We start from the raw sequence: 8,074 nt of genomic DNA, 5'->3' as shown, positions 1-8,074 counted from the left end.
ATCTTAGGGGCGCGACCGGCGCCATCTTAGGGGCGCGAGGGGCGCGACCCTGACATCAAACTATTGCAAAAAATAGGGGTGCTTGGCTGGCTCAGTTAATAAAGCATGCAACCAGTGATCTTGGGGGTGTGAGTTCAAGCCCCACATTCAGTGTAGAATTTACCTTAAAATACACACACATAACTAAAAACCTGAAAAAAAAAAAAAAGCTATTCCAAAAAATAGAAGGACTACACCCAGATTCACTCTATGAGGCCAACATTACCCTGTTTCCAAACCCAAAGACACCACAAAAAACCACAAAAACGAACAGGCCAATACCCCTGCTGAACATAGATATAAGAATCCTCAACAAAATGCCAGTCAGTAATACCTTAAAAAGATCATTCACCATCATCAACTGGGAAGTATTCTTCAGAGGCAAGGACAGTTTAATGTTGGGAAATCAATCAACACGATACACCACATTCACAAAATGAAGGATAAGAATATTACATGATCTTTTTTTTTTTTAAGATTTTATTTATTTATTTGACAGAGATCACAAGTAGGCAGAGTCAGGCAGAGAGAGAGGAGGAAGCAGGCTCCCTGCTGAGCTGAGAGCCCGATGTGGGACTCGATCCAAGGATCCTGGGATCATGACCTGAGCCAAAGGCAGAGGCTTTAACCCACTGAGCCACCCAGGCGCCCCGTGACAATAATCTAAAGAAAAGGAAATATTAAGAAAATCACAAGGAAGATACAACACATTCACAGTAAAGTATTTATCAAAATATAAGCACATTTAAAACATATCTTGGTCAAGGGACAACTGTGTATACAACAGAGTATTATTCACCCATAAAAAAGTAAATCCATCCATTTGCAACAACATGGTTGAACCCTCTACACACCATGAAAAATGAAAAAAGTCAGAGAAAGACAAATACTGTATGATCTCATTCACATGCTTCTGTCCACAGAGGCCCGACAGGCCCTAATGGTCAGGGACTCCCGAGCCATATGGGAGGAATCCGCCTGCCAGCCAGAAGGAAAATGCCTTTTGGAGCTTCACAAAGGATTCAGAGCAGGAGAAATCTGCTATGCCCACCTGAGGTCACATCCACTTGAGGCGGCCCCTCTGGACACAAATCCGGAGCCTAACGTTCAGCCTGACCAAAGCCCTCAGCTAAGCTCCCTGGGGTGCTCACCTTGCCAATGGCAGATCGGGTCTGCCATGCCCCTGGGCCCTAACCCTAACCCTAACCCTAGATTTGGTTTTAAGGCTTCTCTCCCCAGAGGTCTGGCCACCAGGCTTTACTGGTCGGGGAACCCTGAGCCATACCAGTGGACTCCCCTTGCCAGCCACAAGGAAACCGTGCCATTGGGAGCTCCACCTGTTTGTTCCTATGATTAGTGTGCTTTGCAAAGCCCTAAAAATGTTCTCTTCATGTTCTCTGCTGGAGAGGTTCTTGAAAAATCTCTGGTTTATAGGTAAAATCGTCCAGAATTGACCTTGGTTGGCACAACAATGTTGGGAAAAGTATGGAGTTTCCCCCAAATACTAAAAATAGAACATCTGTATGATCCCACTACTGGGTAGACATTTGCAAAAAATGAAGTCAGTTTCTCGAAGTAAGATCCGCACACTCTCACCCAATTTCCCTGAGAAGGGGCAGCCACTCTTAGCAACAGGGCACCCCTGTGGGAAGCCATAGACAACCCTCCCATGGAGGCAGGTGCCTCCCTGGACAAGGGGCTGCCCCAGGGCTGGGAGGTCTCCACAGCAGCGCATTCAATGTCCTGGATACTAGGAAGAGATGGAGTTCAGCACCAGGCCAATGAGGTCAGGACATACTATCCCAAATAGGGCACCTTGGCAAATTAAATATAGAAACTGAAAGAACTTTCCATAGAGCAAAAGCAGGAAGTTCCCTCTGATCCCCAGCTGTCATCCCTTCTCCCCTGAAGCAGGTCAGAATACTCCCATGTGGCACTTTCTTTCCCCAGACCGCAGGGAGGACACGCTTATCACCAGAGTCAAGGAATTTAGGGCCACAAAGGCTAGAGGAACAAACCTGGTTAAACTAACTTTTATCTTCCTACTTTTTTACTATTTACCAGCCCTAGCTCAAACCCCTGTGTCTCTCAGTCACACATTGATTGCTTTTTGCCTAAAACATAGAACTGTCTGCTTCAATCACCTCTGCTGGTCTCCAGGTTCTTGTGAGGCTCCCACCAAAAAAAAAAATCAATACACTTTGCCAGCTTTCCTCCTGTTCATCTTTCTTTGTCAATTTCCAGACCCAGCCAGGGACCTTAAGAGGAGTTGAAGAAAACTTTCCTCTCCGGGTGGGGTGGAGGGTCGGGGGGCAGGTGGAGTCAGGAAAATCAGGAAAATCCATCCCATCTTCCTGACCTTAGTTAAAACCACCCTCTGCTGGGAAGCAGCACAGGGCTCTGCAAGGCTGGGGGAGCCAGGGAGAGGCAGGTGGAACATGTAGAAAGCTACCTGACCTCCAGCTAGGGGACTTGGCCCGTACTGACAAGTCCAGGGCGTGATGATGAATATTATAACAGAAGCGTCCTGGATATCAAACCTTCCCCACCCCAGGATTCATTATTGCTGCTCTTTGTGGTTGCTCCTGTTGGCTTGGTGACTTTTTGAACTTTTTCAAGTCTGTGTTCTTTGCTGTGTGTGGCCACTGAATCCCTGTGCTGTTCACTGAGTGGTCAGCCAGTGGCTGGGCAGTGAGGTCACCAGTGTTTCTGAACTATGGCTACAGATTGGAGGGCCCCACAACCTCCTTCTCAGGTTCAAATAGTCTGCTTGAGTGGCTCATGGAACTCAGAGAAACACATTACTTACTAGATAACCAGTTCATTAAAAGGACAGAACTCAGGACCAGGCAGCTGGAAGTGATGGGCAGAGCAAGGTGTGTAGCAGAGGCTCGGAGCTCCCCTGCTCTTGGAGTGAACAAGACCTTTTCCCACCTCCACTCCGACCTTTGTCTGTACTTCCTAACTGGTGACAGCCCTCCTTTGGGCTCATCTGTTAACCCAAGTCAAAGACCCAGCGGGCACCAAAACAACCCCTCAAGCAATAACCACTGCCTGACACCAGCAAGACCCCACATGATGGACCCCAAGACAATGACTGACTTGAACTTTACTGACCTCTGCACCTGCCCACGAACCTTTGTCCTAGATTTTCCTCATATAAAAGCCCAGGAGTGTTTTCAACACCTTGAGACCATGCCAGTCCTCTGCCTTCCGGTGTCGGCTGCACTGAAATACATTCCTTTCCTGTGTCACCACCACTCATCTCCCGGCCTTTGGATCTGGGACACTGTGAATAGTGCAGCGTAACAAGTCAAATACCAGCTCTTCCCCTCCCCCACGGTTCACTGCTGCTGCTCCTATCCCTACAGTTCTGCTGTTGGCTTAGTGACATTCCTGAACTGATTTTGTCAAATCAGTATCCCTTGTGTGTGGCCACAGAAGTGTCTGGTCTGTGAATGTAGTGGTCAACTGTCCACTGGGTGTGATTTCCTTAAATATCTGGAAACTGGGGCGCCTGGGTGGCTCAGTGGGTTAAGCCGCTGCCTTCGGCTCAGGTCATCATCTCAGGGGCCTGAGATCGAGTCCCGCATCGGGCTCTCTGCTCAGCAGGGAGCCTGCTTCCTCCTCTCTCTCTCTGCCTGCCTCTCTGCCTACTTGTGATCTCTCTCTGTCAAATAAATAAATAAAATCTTTAAAAAAAAAAAAATAAATAAATAAATATCTGGAAACTACCCTCCTTCTGGAAAAAAACAAAAACAAAAACAAAAACAACCAACTTCTAGTCTTTGCAGATGGGGAGGAGAGCTCTGGGTGTGGCGGTGTCGGGATACACCTTCAGCCCCGGCCAGGCCTCTTAGCACTCTGCCTTGGCCTTCACTTCCTACTTGCCAAGTCTGACAATCACCAGAGGGCAGAACCTAGGGCCTTCTCAGGTCGGCCCTGAGCAGGCATGTATGCAGTGTCCCAGGGGCTGGGGAATAGGTCAGAGCTTCTAGGCCCTTCTTCCCTAAAGCTCCCCATCACTCAGCCTTTCTTCCAGTGATTCTGCCAGGTTTCTGTTTGACCCAAGTCTTATCCATTACCCTAAGCAGCAGAGACTCATATATGCCTTTAAATGGTTTGGACATCGAATGTCCTCCAGTAGCCACCTCACTACTGGGAGAGTTGGTGGAAAGCAACAAGTCACAGAGGAATCCAAGGGTCTGGACTTGGTGTTTCCCTCTCCTGAGATGAGAACTTCTGTGAGAGGAGCAGGTGGCCAGCTGGTGGGGGCAGGGGTGCAGGCACCTGATGTGGACAGGACAGATGGGGTAGGTGAGGCCAATACCCCCCAGGGTATGTTCCTGGCATCTGGGCTGAACTGGAGTTCAAAGCTGCAGATTGGCTGGGATCATCTTCAGGCTGAGGAGGAAAATGAGGGCAGCAGAGGAGACTGAGGAGGCTCATGATAGACACAGAAAAAATTGCTCAACATCCTCGACATGAGGGAAGTACAAATCAAAACTATAATGAGATGTCACCTTACACCAGTTAGAATGGCTAAAATTAACAAGACAGGAAACAAGTGTTGGTGAGGTTGTGAAGAAAAGGGAACCTTTTTACACTGTTGGTGGGAATGCAAGCTGGTGTAGTCATTCTGGAAAACAGTATGGAGGTTCCTCAAGAAGTTGAAAATAGAGCTACCCTACAACCCAGCAACTGAACTCTTGAGTATTTACGCCGATGATACAGATGTAGTGAGAAGAAGGCCACCTGCACCCCAGTATTCATAGCAGCAATGCCCACAATAGCCAAATTGTGGAAAGAGCCTAGATGTCCTTCAACAGATGAATAGATAAAGAAGATGTGGTCCATATATACAAGAGAATATTCCTCAGCCATCAGAAAGGACGAATACCCACCATTTGCATCGACATGGATGGGACTGGAGAGGATTATGCTGAGTGAACTAACTCAAGCAGAGAAAAACAATAATTATTTGGTTCCACTCATACGCGGAACAAGGAATAGCAGAGGACCACAGGGGAAGAAAGGGAAAACTGAATGGGAAGAAATCAGAGAGGGATACAAACCATGAGAGACTCTGGACTCCGGGAACCAAACTGAGGGTGACAGAAGGGAGGGGTGGAGGGTGGGGTAGCTGGATGACAGGTATTAAGGAGGGCACATGTTGTGATGAGCACTGGGTGTTACAGGCAACTAATGAATCACTGAACACTACACTAAAATCTACTGATGTATTATATGTTAGCTAATCAATTTAAGTTTTAAAAATTAACAAATAAAAAATAAAACCAAGGCAGAAACCGTACACAACTCAGAGGGCTCCATGCTCCTGGAGGTTGAGCTAGCTGCCACAGCCAAGGCCTCTGGGCGGTCAGGGGACTGAAGGTCTGAGAGGTGGCTCAGTGCTCCCCTGCCTCTGAAGCCCTGTGGCCATGGCAAGGTGCAGGGACTGGGAGGGAAGACCCAACCAGAGGCCATCCTGGCTCCACTGCATGACCACTCCCAGCCCCACCAGGCACTGTCTGTCTAGAACCAGGAAGAAACCCTTTTCCCTTGATTGTTCTTTTTAAAGAACATGGTTGCTCATTGACACAGAATTGACACAGAAAAACATCTGACATAAAACTGGAGCTGTTCACAGCTGCAAATGACCCAGAAGTTATCCAAATGTAGTGTCCACAAAGAGAGGACCTTGTGTCCCCAGGCAGGCCTCCCATGTGCTGGTGCAGCTGGGGTCCCTGGACATGCCTGTGTGGGCAGGGCTGGGTTCCACAGTCTCCCTCAAGAGGACAGAAGTAGGAATCTTCTCTGACAGCTCTGCTCAGGACAGCAATCCCTGACGGAGATGGGGACAGCCCCTCATGAGTCCCAGATGTCTGGTGATTCTTGGGCACAGCCTGAATCTCAGCTTCTTCATGAAGGCGGGGGAGGGCAGCCCAGCCACCATGGGTCCCACAGGTCCTCCAGGGGACAGCCCAGCCACTGTGGGTCCCACAGGTCCTCTGGGATAGCACCTTGGTGGGATTGTGGTCCAGTAGGTGCCTGTTCAAGTGGTTCTCCACACACCACACAATCTCGATCCCATTGGCCAGGTCGATCCCCAACACCTGGTGACTGGCCAAGGTCAGTCAGTAAACCTCCACCACCAACTCCCCCAAAAAAGCCCCCATGTAGTAAACATTGCCCTGGTCCCTGGGGATATGGGCCTGGGATTGTGGCTGGCGATGGTAGCTGAAGTCTTCATGGGACACCTGGTAGAAAATGGGGTGCGGGGTGCCAAAGAGGAGGACGGACAGGATCTCCATGCCCACATGGTCACAGAACATCGTGTCCACATCTGCACACACCAGGTCATCCACCTTTCAGAGGAAATATTGCTCACAGAGCAGCTGACCATCGCCATGCACTGCAGGGACACATCCTGCTAGTGCAGGGCACCAGGGACCTTGAGGAACACCACCCTCCAGCCCTCCAAGGGGGGCACATGGGCCCGGCAGCTTGCTGGCTGGTGATTACCTAGTAAGTGACCCTGTGTCCCACCATGATGGGCTTCTCTGCCCTCTGCAGGAACAGCTCTAGGCAGACCACCTACCTACAGGGACAAGGGACAAGACAGGAGGAGGGTCACTGTCAGAGGCTGGCAGCAGGACCCCAGAGCTGGGAGCCATGGACGTGTGCACCTTCTTCAAGGGGCAGGCCTTGGGCTGGTTTAAGCAACAGCCACTCTCCCAGCCTGTCGTGAGGAAGTCTGCCCAGGGGGCCTCTCTACCCTCTGCTCCCAGAGATGGGGGCCATCAGCACCCCATCATACAAAGGGGACCCTGAAGCTTCAGAGGCAGGAAACCAACCCTACAGTCAGCATGCTGGAACCAAGAACATTCCGCCTATGCTGAGCTCCCAGGAAAACCATGCAGGTACCCTCTCCTGGCCGGCCTCCCCCTGCAGGTCCTGTCCCCACCTGCCAGGAGTGGTGCACATTTGGGCACAGCCCTCCTTTTGGGCACAGTCCTCCTTTCTCTCAAAGCCTCACTTTGCTTTGAGGGGGCTGTCGCTGGCCCCCACAGAGCTGTCTCCACCCCCACAGGGTTCTCCTTGAAGGCTACTGGGCTTCTTGCTGACAAGGTCCATCAGTCAACCATGGCTATTCCTAGGAGAGGTCACCCTCGAACTCCCCCAGATCAGAAATTAGGTCCAGCCCATGGGCAGGGAAGGGGAAAGAGGACCGCTAGAAGAAGAAGGGGCTTGCTTAGGTCCCAGCCATGAATCCAAGAGTGGAAGCTTCCAGGTCCAGGTCTACATCTCCCCAGCCCCAAGAAGTTGGAAGTCTTGTCTCGCTGTACCTGTGGGGACAGCAGCTCCACCATTGTCAGCAAGGGTGGTGAGCCCTCTGAGACTGATTTTTTTTTAAAGGTTTTATTTATTTATTTGACAGAGAGACAGACAGCTAGAGAGAGATATAAGCAGGGGGAGTGGGAGAGGGAGAAGCATGCTCCCAGCTGAGCAGGGAGCCCAACATGGCAGGGTTCAATCCCAGGACCCTGGGATCGCTATCTGAGCCAAAGGCAGATGCTTAACAACTGAGCCACCTAGGCGCCCTGGGACTGATTTTTTCACACAGGCCCTAAGGCTACTTCCCTTTGCCTACCCCATACCTAGCAGTTTAGTAAATTGCTCACACAGAGAAAGTGGGCACCATATTTACATAGGAGACAAGGCCACACACAGCTGGCAGAAACGAGTCAGGTCACCAGGGGGCTAGTCCAGGTCCAGGCAACAGGGGAACAAGCCAGACGTGAAGCAGGGGGAGAGAAGAATGCTCCTGGCAAAGGGCAGGGAGAATGTAAAGGCCTGGAGCCAGGCCCAAGGCATATGTAAGACAATGACACACCTGGGAGGCCCACAGGGGTCGGGGGGATATGGTGGGAGAGGTAAGGCTGGAGAGGATAGGCAGCTGGGGAGTTGATCACAGAAAGGCTCAAAAAGTTATATTCTGAAAAGATCACTCTGCTGGTTACCAGAGAAAAAC

The 8,074-nt window shown here is 50.4% G+C and overlaps 1 pseudogene; it reads right to left on the bottom strand.

Moving 5' to 3' along the window:
- Nucleotides 1–5,961: 5,961 nt before the first annotated feature.
- Nucleotides 5,962–7,412, bottom strand: LOC132015471 (histo-blood group ABO system transferase 2-like; annotated as a pseudogene).
- Nucleotides 7,413–8,074: the final 662 nt, after the last annotated feature.

Source organism: Mustela nigripes, chromosome 4 (assembly GCF_022355385.1).
Source record: "Mustela nigripes isolate SB6536 chromosome 4, MUSNIG.SB6536, whole genome shotgun sequence".
In the NCBI taxonomy this organism is placed as follows: Eukaryota; Metazoa; Chordata; class Mammalia; order Carnivora; family Mustelidae; genus Mustela; species Mustela nigripes.
This window is presented reverse-complemented; position numbering and strand designations above follow the sequence as displayed.